Genomic DNA, 11930 nt, shown 5'->3' on the forward strand with positions numbered 1-11930 from the left:
GACCACAAGCTACTAGATTTCCCCTCCTCCGCCCAACCCACCATGCTGACCTCAAAAGCTCCTCCACAGAAATCAAGAGTTCCTCAAGAAGGAATTTTTTCATTTGCTCATTTATTCATGAAATCCTCATGAGTAAATCATTCCTTAAAAATCACTGGGTTAAGTGACTTCTGAGTGGTTTGTTGTTTGTTTGTTTGTTTGTTTTTAAGATTTTATTTGCTTATTTGAGAAGGATAGAGTCCATGGACGAGATCTGGGGCAGGGGGTAGCTGAAGAGGAGGAAGCAAACCCCCAGCTGAGCAGGGAGCCCAATGTGGGGCTCAATCCCAGAACCCTGGGATCATGACCTGAGTCAAAGGCAGATGCTTAACCTACTGAGCCTCCCCGTGGCGCCCCTGGTTTCTGAGTTCTAATTGTCTGTTGGCTTCTTATTTTTACTCATACACCAAAACAGAGGCCCCATGTAAGTGCTTGACAGGCCCAGAGACTTGTGCTTTCTTCTTCAAGGGGTGGGGCAGGGGTGGGGGGATTGCTCTGCAGATAAGTAAGCACTGCTTCTATAAACTTTAATTATAAAATTTATCTCATTATGGCTGATTTTAAGGTTTTGTCCAGATAGTTGTAATTGTGTTAAAATTCTGTTGATTAAAGATGTACTTAGAGGAGTGCCTGGGTGGCTTAGTGGGTTAAGCCTCTGCCTTCTGCTCAGGTCATGATCTCAGAGTCCTGGGATAGAGCCCCGCATCGGGCTCTCTGCTCAGCTAGGAGTCTTCTTCCCCTTCTCTCTCTGCCTGCTTCTCTGCCTACTTGTGATCTCTCTCTCTCTCTGTCAAATAAATAAAAAAAATCTTTAAGAAAGAAAAAAAAAAAAAGATGTACTTAGAACCAGTGTGCAATTAGAAGTTTTAAGATGAAAGTTTTTCTTTAATTGCTCTTTAAAACACGTCTAAATTTTGAGAACCTGGTCCCCTCCTCCTATCCCCAGGTAGTGAAACAGTTGTTACTGCTCTTGACTTCAGCTTGCCTTTCTGAAATCTCCCAAGTTTCCTAAACCTGCATCTATCACACAGAATATATGCATTCAGATTCTTGTTTCCTCTCAACCCTGTTATTTCTTGGACGACAGTCGACTAGGCTGACAAACTAATCAGGGCTAATGAATTCATATACTCATATATAACACTTTCAGGGAGATATGAGAATATTTTAAAATGAGCTTCAAGAGTCCAATCCAGGGGCGCCTGGGTGGCTCAGTGGATTAAGCCGCTGCCTTCGGCTCAGGCCATGATCTCAGGGTCCTGGGATCGAGCCCCGCATCGGGCTCTCTGCTCAGCAGGGAGCCTGCTTCCCCCTCTGTCTCTGCCTGCCTCTCTACCTACTTGTGATCTCTCTCTCTGTCAAATAAAATAAATAAAATCTTTAAAAAAAAAAAAAAAAAAAAAAAAAAGAGTCCAATCCATAGTCTCTCATGGTTCACCTTCCCTTCCAATTTCCCCCAACTCCCTTCTCCACTCTAAGTCCCACTCAAAGAAGTGAATAAAAAGTGAAAATTCCATAAATCTTGGAAATCCAGTTGCACAGGTATTTTGTGCCATCAACAACTTTGGAAATCTTGGAAATTTCATCACATATGCAATCACTCTTTCTCCTTAAGTCCCACCCCCATTTGAAGCTTGATGATCTTTATAATATGAAGATCTTTTTCACTGGTATTTTTTTGTAAGGGAATCTGACCACAGTAGGCTTTCCTGTTTTCTTGGTACTCCAAATACATAGAACCTGAATTTTCATCCTCAAGTGGGCTTTTGTATGTAGAATTCTCTCTTATCTTCTCTATGACAACTTACTATTAAGTAGGTTTGCCTAATTGCTATTCATATTAAACCAAGAGAGGATCAATTAAGAAGAGAATGACATATTACTACTGTCTCTAACTAGTGATAAATCATTTAGAATTAAATCAACCAGGAATTTTAGGTGTTCTACACTATCATATATTCTATAAATTTACAGGATAAAACAAGATACAACAAGATCAGCCTTACTTGGTCTAATTATTGCAAATCTGTAGACTTAACCAGAACAGAGTCAGAACTATTGGATATTAATCACATGCTTTTAACTCCTGGATGACTATATTGTACTAGGATTTCCAATCTCATCATTGTGCAGCTCTTTGCTACATGCTCAAATGTGACCATCTCATTCTCTTACTTAAAATTCATTAACCAAAGTTATGAGAACCTTCATAATCTAGACCTTGTCTATTTCTCCAGCAGTAGCACTTTCTACACCCTCCTTCTTCCTCCCAACCTGCTCTCTGTCATCAGGTATACCTCCCCTTCTGCTTTGATTTCCCTCCTCGCCTTCTCTCCTCACCCACTCCCATTGTCTAGTTAAGGATAATTCAATTATGTGTATCTCAATAGATACTACTTCCTCTAGAAATTCTTTTTTCCCTTCTCAAGTAGTTTAGATCCCTCTTCTTGTACATTTGACTTCCTCTATCAGCAGTTTCCACAGGCTATTCCAAAGGCCTACTTTTTTAATCTAATTTAATTTAATGTTTTATTTATTGTTAACATATAAGGTATTATTTGTTTCAGAGGTACAGGTTTCTGAATCATCAGTTTTATACAACTTACCTATTTGTAAACTCCCTTATAGGGTAAATAACCTGAAAAGAAGACCATGGTTTTTTTTTTTTTTTTTTTTTTTAAAGATTTTATTTATTTATTTGACAGACAGATCACAAGCAGGCAGAGAGAGAGAGAGAGGAGGAAGCAGGCTCCCCGCTGAGCAGAGAGCCCGACGTGGGACTCGATCCCAGGACCCTGAGATCATGACCTGAGCCGAAGGCAGCGGCTCAACCCACTGAGCCACCCAGGCGCCCAGAAGACCATGTTTTAATAGGCCACTTTGTATCTCAGCACTGAGTGTCATAAGTAGCATGCATTAAGGAATTAAAAACAAATGCTGCATGGACAACAAATGAATGAGATGACTACACTCTACTTACCTTTTCCTGAATTTTAGCCATTTCATGCATATATGTGTATATATACATATATATACATACACACACATATATATAGATATATATACAGACATATATTGATATACAGTATATATCCATACATGTATATAATGCATATGAAGTCAGTGCATGCATACAGATACTGATGAGTAATTTGTACATATATAAGTATACATACACACACAAGCACTCATACATATGTATGTGTTCTCATACATATTTATGGGAACACACACACACAAGAAATGTCACCTTCTCACCCTAGGTTTTATAAAAGTTTCAGTTTATTTTGCATGTAACTGCAGACTTTGTGTTTTATAACTTATAACCAAAGCAAAATGAAACTATAAAAGAGTCTTGGTTATATTTTTACAGGGGAAAAGTTTTAATTAAAAACACAACTGGCCTCAAAGAATGGAAATAGAATTTTGTTAAAGTTTGTCCCCCATGATGTATTTTAAATTAAAACTCAGTTTTTATGCATTCATTTAAAAATGTTTAGACCATCCTAAGCTAGAAAGGAGATGGCACAGAAACATCTGAAGGGCAGAGAAGAAAATGAACCATAGACTGCCCAAAGAACCTTAGTTTAGAGCACTTCATGAAGAAACTGAAGAAAAGGCTTTGCCTGCAAAGCAGGCAGAGTGAAGGTTTCCATCATGTTACATCGTTTCTGTGTATAGGTCACTAGATCACAAGAGAGCCAGCTTTGGAAATTACTTATCAGTGCCAAAAGAACACTGTTCCAAAATTAATAATAAATTGCTTTAATATTTCTCCTTTCTATAAATTTACATTCATGCCATAGGTTTGGAACTATTTTTGAAATACTCCTGCTAAGGAAAGTTACCAACCCCACAAACTGTTTGTGAGAGTATTAGAAGTGCCAATTGAAACAGGAATGCAATAACTTTGTGAAATCGCATTATCTGTCAAGTTCTAAAGCTTATTCAGGTGCTTACTTAAACCCTTGGAACCCATAGGGAAATGAATATGGGATGACTTTTCATTCAGGTTGCCACAACATTTCAGTAGTGAAACTCCATCCTGGTCTACTAGACACCAAAAATAAAGTTCCAGCAGTAAAACAAGTGTCAACAAACCTCATGCTTCTGTGCAGAAATAGCAGGTACTAATAAGGTAACATCAGTACATTATAAATAATCCCTAGGACAGTCTCAAAAGGGGTCTACAGTATCAAACACGTGCAGCAGACAGAGAGTAAAGGCACCTCTGAGGCCATCCAGAAATGGCAAAGCAGAGTAGTTTATAGCAGAGGTTGCCTGAAATATACCCCTCAGCTCCAGGTGCCAACGGCCACACTTCGGAGGAAATCACCAAGACCTTTCATTATTTGATGGGACAAGCAGACAACAGGAATGTCTCAGTGTCAGAGCTTTTAATGAAAGAAATTAATATTAATCAACACATCTTAACTCAGTTGACAGTTTAAAAGTTGGAATGAAGCATGTCATTCAGGCTAGGAGGTCCTTGGTCCAAGTTAAACAAACTAAAGGAGAATGTCTGGTTTTAAGAATGCTTGTTCTATACCCTAATAGGACTATGCTTTCAACATTAGAAATACCCAGGTGCTAAATTAATCTTGTTATTTTATTTGAATGACTTAGTCAATGGGTAAATTTATTCAGATTAGAAAAACATGATATCAGTATCTAGTGGCAAAAATATAAATGATGCTATTAGATACTTGTTTGTCCCTCTAGATTTTGGGTTATTTAATTGTATATCCTGTGTCTGAAGAGATATGTGCCTCACATATAACATGCATTCAACTTCATATTTGGTGAATAAATAGAGGTTGGACAAACACACTTATAAATCTTATCGGAATGGCCAATAATACAGAGACTGTCAAAGAGGCACTTGGCTGTCTCAATTGGTTAAGCATCTGCCTTTGGCTCCATCATGATCTCAGGGTCCTGGGATCCAGCCTCATAGGTCTTTCTGATCAATGGGGAGTTTGCTTCTCCCTCTCTCCCTTTCCCTTCCCCTCCCCACTGCTCGTTCTCTCTCTCTCAAATAAATAAATAAAATCTTTAAAAAAAGAGAGAGAGAGGCTGCCAAAAAGAAAGTTGTCACCAATTAACAAACAATTTAAGGAAATAAGATGTTTTAATTTGCCAATCGATTATTCTTTACCAAAGAGTAAACACTTTTTAATAAAAACTAGCATACAGTGATGTCAGCACATCAGCAAAAACTTCAGAATAAGGAATTGAAAACTTTGTCTCTCCATAAAGCAATTTTTAAAAATTGGCAAAACTGTCAGAATCAACTTTTCATACCTTGAAATTAACCAAAGTCTTGAAGTTCCCAGTGCCTGAAAGAAGAGAATGGACCTCAGTCACAAAGAATTATAATTATCTCTTCTGACCCAATGACTCTCTAGAAGACAGCATAAAGGTTTGTCTTTATTTCACTTACTGGAACTGACCACCATATATATATTTTTTTAAGATTTTATTTATTTATTTGAGAGAGAGCAAGAGCAGGGGGAGGAGCAGAGGGAGAGGGAGAAGCAGACTCCCCAGTGAGCAGGGAGCTCAATGCAGGACTGGATCCCAGGACTCCGGGATCATGACCTGAGCCAAAGGCAGCTGCTTAATCGACTGAGCCACCCAGGTGCCGCATGCTACATTATGTCTAAAGCCTATTTCTACTTCCCCGGGAATTTGTCAAGAATATTTACAGCTGAGGTGATAAATAACAGTGAGGCAAATAATAGCCTAAACATAAAGCCTGGAGGAAAGGCTGAGAATGAGATATCCATATGGGCTTTGAAAATCTTCAACATTTTTCTGGGAATCTAGAAATTCATGCACATGCTTATGGCTGTGCACACGCTCAGGAAAGACCTGAGAAGGTCCTAGACTGTCATGTCCTAATAACCTTAAAGCTCTAAAAAGAAGTAGGAAGTACAGACTAAGGCACAATTTTAACCTGTTTGGATGAGCACTGATCTTGTGGCCAACACATACAGAGACCCTTGTGAATTAATGGAAGATTGTTTTGGTTCTGGATATGTAAAGAAATCTCAAAAAAAAATTAACCTAAGAAGAGTGAGATATGTACAGTAAAACTACAAAAAGTTATTGAAAGAAATTAAAAGTAATCTAAATAAATGGAAAGAGCTTCCATATTTATAAATGGGAAGAGTTTAATATTGTTAAGATGGCAATACTCCCCAAATATCAGGCTTTGCAGATTCAAGGTCATCCATGTCAAAATCCCAACTGTTTTTACTCCTAAGTGAAGGAGCTGATCCTAAATTCATGTATAAAAGGACACAGAATAGCCAAAGCAATCTTTAGAAAGTAATCACAGTGAGTGACAGCCTTATACTGAATGTTTAAAATATCTTATCTGAGTCAGCAGGGAATAACTACTTCTCCCTCTGCTCCTCCTCCTGCTATGCTCTCTCTCTTTCTCCTAAATCAATAAGTAAAATCTTAAAAAAAAAAAACCCTCCCAATTGTTAAAAAAAAAAATCTCATTTATACCCATTTTTCCTTCCATACATAGTACAGCTGTTATGACATATGGTACATATTCCTCCTCTGCATTATGCTGAATGGTGCTGATGTTTCCTTTTCCTTCTTTTTTTCTTTAGACTTTATTTATTTAATTATTTTAGATACAGTGTGCAAGTCAGTAAGTGGGGGGAGGGGCAGAAAGGGAGGGAGAGGACAAGCAGACTACCTGCTGAGCAAGGAGCCCCATGTGGGACTCCATCTCAGGACCCTGAGATCATGACCCGGCCAAAATCAAGAGTCTGACCTTCAACGGACTGAGCCACCCAGGCACTGTTGGTGCTGATGTTTTCTTAATATTTCTTCATAAAAATATAATCCTCGATTCTCAAAATGAAAGTAGAGGGAACAGATAATTCCATCCAAAGACTAGCCAAAATTAGAAATGAGACCTTTACCCATCTCTGTTTTCAAAACATGATTAAATAATTTTTTCCTTCCTTCTTCCCTTTTTGTTTTTGTTTTTGTTTTTTGCCTTTTTTCCCCTGTGTGAACAAAGCAAAATGAAAATATTGTACGGATGCTTACTATGGCACTAGGAAAGGCAGCTATGCCTATAAAATGACTTCAATATTTAAATATTGGTGCTTCACAACCAAGTTAAAATTATAGCTATTGTGAAGTTAATGTCTATTTATTATATTAGGACACATGAGCAATTAATTCCTAAACTACTGTGATGATGTCATATCATTTTTAAAGTGCAAGACACTAATAATTCAATTATTAAGTCAGTGTGCTTGTATATGTTTATTTTTCCATAGGCTAAGGGCCTTTAAAATCAATTGCAAATGGACTTCAGTTTTCTATATCCCCACTTACCCAGGTTGTTATTTATAAAACTGATATCGCATCTCACTTGGAAGTACTCTGTTCCCATTTTTGAGGAGTACATTTGGCAATATTTTTTGTTCACACTCTCTGGAAGCTGGTAATATTTCACTGGGCAGAGATGGTATTTTTCATGCCTACCAAGCTAAATATAACAAGAAATTACGGAATCAGGCAAAGGTGTAAGGTTGGCAGAAGTTTCCATTTTTAGTTACATCATCTAAAAGCTTTCAAAATTATCAACTTACATATTCCTCTATCTGGGTTCTCCTTGTTTCCATACTCCCATCAGCAGACATCCTGGCAGGTAAGATGAAACAGAAGCATGGAAAGTCAGGCAATGAGAGTTGGAAAAATCTTGAGCGATAAATCTTGTTTCACAACTCTCTTTTTCTGTTCCCCCTACCACCTCCCGGCACCAGCCCTCCAGGCCCACTAGACTTTAATTTTACACAACCAGAAACTTCTTCTGGAAGAAAAGTCTGGTGTTTTGTTTTGTTTTATGATAATAAGAAGAGTTTGTTGAAACCATGGAAAATAAGTAAAGGATAAGTACTGTAATAAAAATACCCAGAATTACTTTCAATAGTAGATTAAAAGAATACAGGAAATAAAGCTGTGTCATAACCTAAGAGAAAGCAAAATTAAGAACACATTATATTTGCAATAGTCAGAAGTTATTCTAACTTCTAAACAAAAAACTAGTTAGAAAAATATTTTCTAGCAGATTCTTAGTGTCTGGATAGAAATTCTGAAAAAGAACAAAGAGTTATTTTCTTAAAGCTTGAATTCCAATAGTTGGTAATAATAGCTACAATAATTGAGGAAAACTCAAATACACATTGCATTGATTTTTGAAATAAATCTTTCAATCTTCACCGAATCCTTTTAAAACATCTTTTGTTTTAAAACATCTGGTGAATACAGGCAAGTATCCCGAGATTTCAAATGAATTATGTCTTATCGGGAAGCAGGAAAGTCATGTTCAATGTGCTATTTTTCCTCTTAAAATGTGACTATAAATTACGGTCAGAGTGTAAGGATTTAATTATTAATTAACATGCCAAATCTTGCCAGCTTGCCTATTCACAATTATTTAGTGTCTCACTTGCTCTGCCCTGAATCACGGGTCTGTAAAGGCTGGATACACATTTCCTAGGCAGGTTTGCTGGGAGAGAAATCAGATTCAGGTTCAGCCGGCAAGAAGAATGTCAATAAGATTCTGAAAGTGGAATGGAAACACATCCTCTCTTTCTGCCTGCAGTGCTGCCATTTTCACAGTATCTAGTACACCTTGGGGAGTGCAGTAGCCTTTGTTCTAGAAATCATCCACCCACTGACTTGCTTCAGACAGTTGGGGGTAACAGCAGGGGTTACTTCCAGTGACAGACCAGGACAACAACATTACCTTTTGGATGACCTGAAGCTAAGCAAAACCTAAGAGCTACTTGTTGTGTTCACGTACATTTGATTCAACAACCCTCCCACCGACTTTGGAAGTATCTAACTCCCTGTGTTAATCAATTACCTGTATTAAACCTCTTCCTTCTTGAAAGTGTTTTCTGTCATTATGACAGAACCTCAAGCAGTAACGGTAGCGTGTAAATGAATGCTCATCTTGAGAGATTTCTGCCTTTATTCTAATGAGATGCCGTTGCCCAAAATATTTTTAGCACGATGGCCTAAATAAGTGTCTCAATCTTCGGGTAACGTTGATTGGAGTATCAAAATTCCGTCATTTCAGAATGGATTTGATTTAAGAAACAGCTAGATGTTTGAATTTAAGGTTAGGTAAGGCAAGTACTTTTTATAGATTGAATTACGTCCCTCCAAAATTCATATTTTGAAGTCCTAACCCCCAGTATCTCAAAATGTAACTGTATTTAGAGATAAGGACTTGAAAGAAATAATTAAGTTAAAATGAGGTTATTTAGGTGGATCTAATCCAATAGGACTGGTGTCCTTGTAAGAAGAGATTTGGAAACAGACATGTACAGAGGAAAGACCATGTTTAGGGAGGAGGAGAATGCCATCTACAAGTCAGAAGACAGAAACCTTAGGACATACCTATCTTGCCAATACCCTGGTCTTGGGGTTGTAGCTTCCAGAGCTGTAAGAAAATGAATTTCTGTTGTTAAGCCACCTAGTGTGTGATTTTGTTGTGGCAGCTCTAGCACTAATCCAATACTATTTTGGATATGAAATATATGTGAGTGTAAGACATTAGACTTCATTCTAGAAAGAGTCTCATAAGATGTCTCTAAGGATAATTCTAAGAGAAGTCCATAAGTGTGTATTAAGGAAAGACCATAATGTATACGTAAACCTCCCAAGGTGTATTCTTTTGTCAGGAATAACATTCATTTAAATGACATTACACAAGATTTATTTTAAAGTCCTGTTTATACCACTGAAATTTTGTGTGAAGAAAATACACATGCAAATAAGATTTACATTTACATCAATAGATAGATGGACAGATAGACATATAACATAAATTACCATATCACCATAAATTACCATATCATACAGGGACAAGTACTAAACCAACATTTTTAAATTAGCTAATCTCCTTAGGAAACTGGGAAAAATATTGTACAGAACCCTGTAAGCTGCTCCATGATTGCAAAAATGTAAACCAAAGGGTCATAGCTGTCTTTTTCATTTTGTGATGCAAAAAATACGGCATGCTATCCTCCAGCATATCATTTGATACTACACTAAAGAGAGACTATTGAAAATAGTGCTCTGACCACCTATGTTCTTATAAAGAAAAAGCAGAGAACTTGACCTTGTAAGGTGTGGGATTTTGACAGCATTGCAATTTGTGAGATACGAATACATTTTTAAGACAAGATAGATAATCCATCAAATCCATCAAGTACAAAAGAGTGAAAAATAACTGTAATACACTGGCACAATTCAAAATAAATCTAATCATTGTTATTAGATTTCTTATAGTTGGTCTTCCCTTTGTGGCTGCAATTTAAATATTATTTTCAGAACAAGTACTACATTTGCATGATTCACAAGTAAGTATAAAAAGGTATGCAAAGCTTTTCTACCATCACTGTATCACCTCACTCTTGTCCCCACCTTGGGAAGTCGCTCTCCTGAGTTTCTAATTCTCCTTCCATAATTTCTCATTACATATATATATATTATATATATATATATAATATATATATATATATAGAGAGAGAGATACACATACATATACAGACTACATACACACACACACGTATATATGGAATTCTTAATATACATAAGGGAACATGTTATAGGCAGTTTAAGGTAGTTACTTCTCAGTACATAATAATCTCCCTTTATAGATATATCCTATATATGCCATACCATATCTAACCAATAAAATATTGCTGGAAATTTGTACTTTTTCTAGTCTGTTTCTGTTATCCATAATGCTTCAAAGAGTAACCATTAGAGATAGTGAATTCCTATAAAACCATAACAGGGGCAAAATTTCAATTGTATAAAATATAGTGTTGTGTTTTTGCAAATTAATGAAAATTGGGATTTTTCATTCAGTCTTTCAGCTAGCATATGTAAACAAAAGCAAAAACAGAAAAGTGTTTCCATGTAATCGCTTTGTATATGTGGAAAATAGAACAATAACCACAACAAAAAGCATGCAGTCATACGGTAGTTCTCTTATCCATGGTTTTACTTTCCACAGTTTTAGCTACCCATGGTCAACCATGGGTCCAGAAGCAGATGATCCTCCTTCTGACACATTGTCAGAAGGTCAGTAGTAGTCCAGTGCTACATCACAATACCTATGCATTCACCCCACTTCAGCTCATCACAGGCATTTTATCATCTCACGTCATTACAAGAAGAAAGGTGAATACAGTACAGTAAGATTTGGGGAATGGGGAGGGAGAGAGGGCCCATACTCACACAACTCTTATTACACTATACTGTTATAACTATTCTATTTCAATGTTAGCTATTGCTGTTAATCTCTTACCATGCCTAACTTATAAATCAAACTTTATCATAAGTATTTATGTATAGGAAAAAAACAAAATATTTATAGGGTTTCATATCATCTGCAGATTCAGGCATCCACTCGGATCTTGGAACATATCCCCCCATGGATAAGAAGGGGCTACTGAACTTCCCTGCGATAGCCCCAAGTGACTATTGGACTTTTAATTCCTAATCTCACCCTGTTTCTCATGCAGAGTAGACTGTTTAGTCCACTCCCACTTAAAAATAGAGCCAATGGTCAAGAACATTATGGTTCATTCCAAATAACATCCCAGATGTTATAAAGGGAGTTTACTTCATTGTCAAATTGCCATTTGTTGGGCTGTACAACTTTATTCTTTATCCATGAAAGCTCAAATTTCCCTAGTTTTGCCAACTCAGTTGCAAATATATTTTAATACACTCAGTATTGTACCAAAGAAAAGAATAGAGAATTTGGTGAATTTATCTGTATTTAAGTTTTAATGTCACAGGTCTTCCTAGTGGTATATAATGATTAG

The 11930-nt window shown here is 36.8% G+C and overlaps 1 long non-coding RNA gene across 1 annotated transcript; it reads left to right on the top strand.

Moving 5' to 3' along the window:
- Positions 1 to 296: 296 nt before the first annotated feature.
- Positions 297 to 3106, top strand: LOC116583422. The gene is made up of 3 exons (XR_004282717.1): positions 297 to 406; positions 2258 to 2262; positions 3096 to 3106. It is a non-coding gene; the product is annotated as an uncharacterized LOC116583422 (long non-coding RNA).
- Positions 3107 to 11930: the final 8824 nt, after the last annotated feature.

This window comes from Mustela erminea, chromosome 2 (assembly GCF_009829155.1).
Source record: "Mustela erminea isolate mMusErm1 chromosome 2, mMusErm1.Pri, whole genome shotgun sequence".
NCBI classification, from domain to species: domain Eukaryota; kingdom Metazoa; phylum Chordata; class Mammalia; order Carnivora; family Mustelidae; genus Mustela; species Mustela erminea.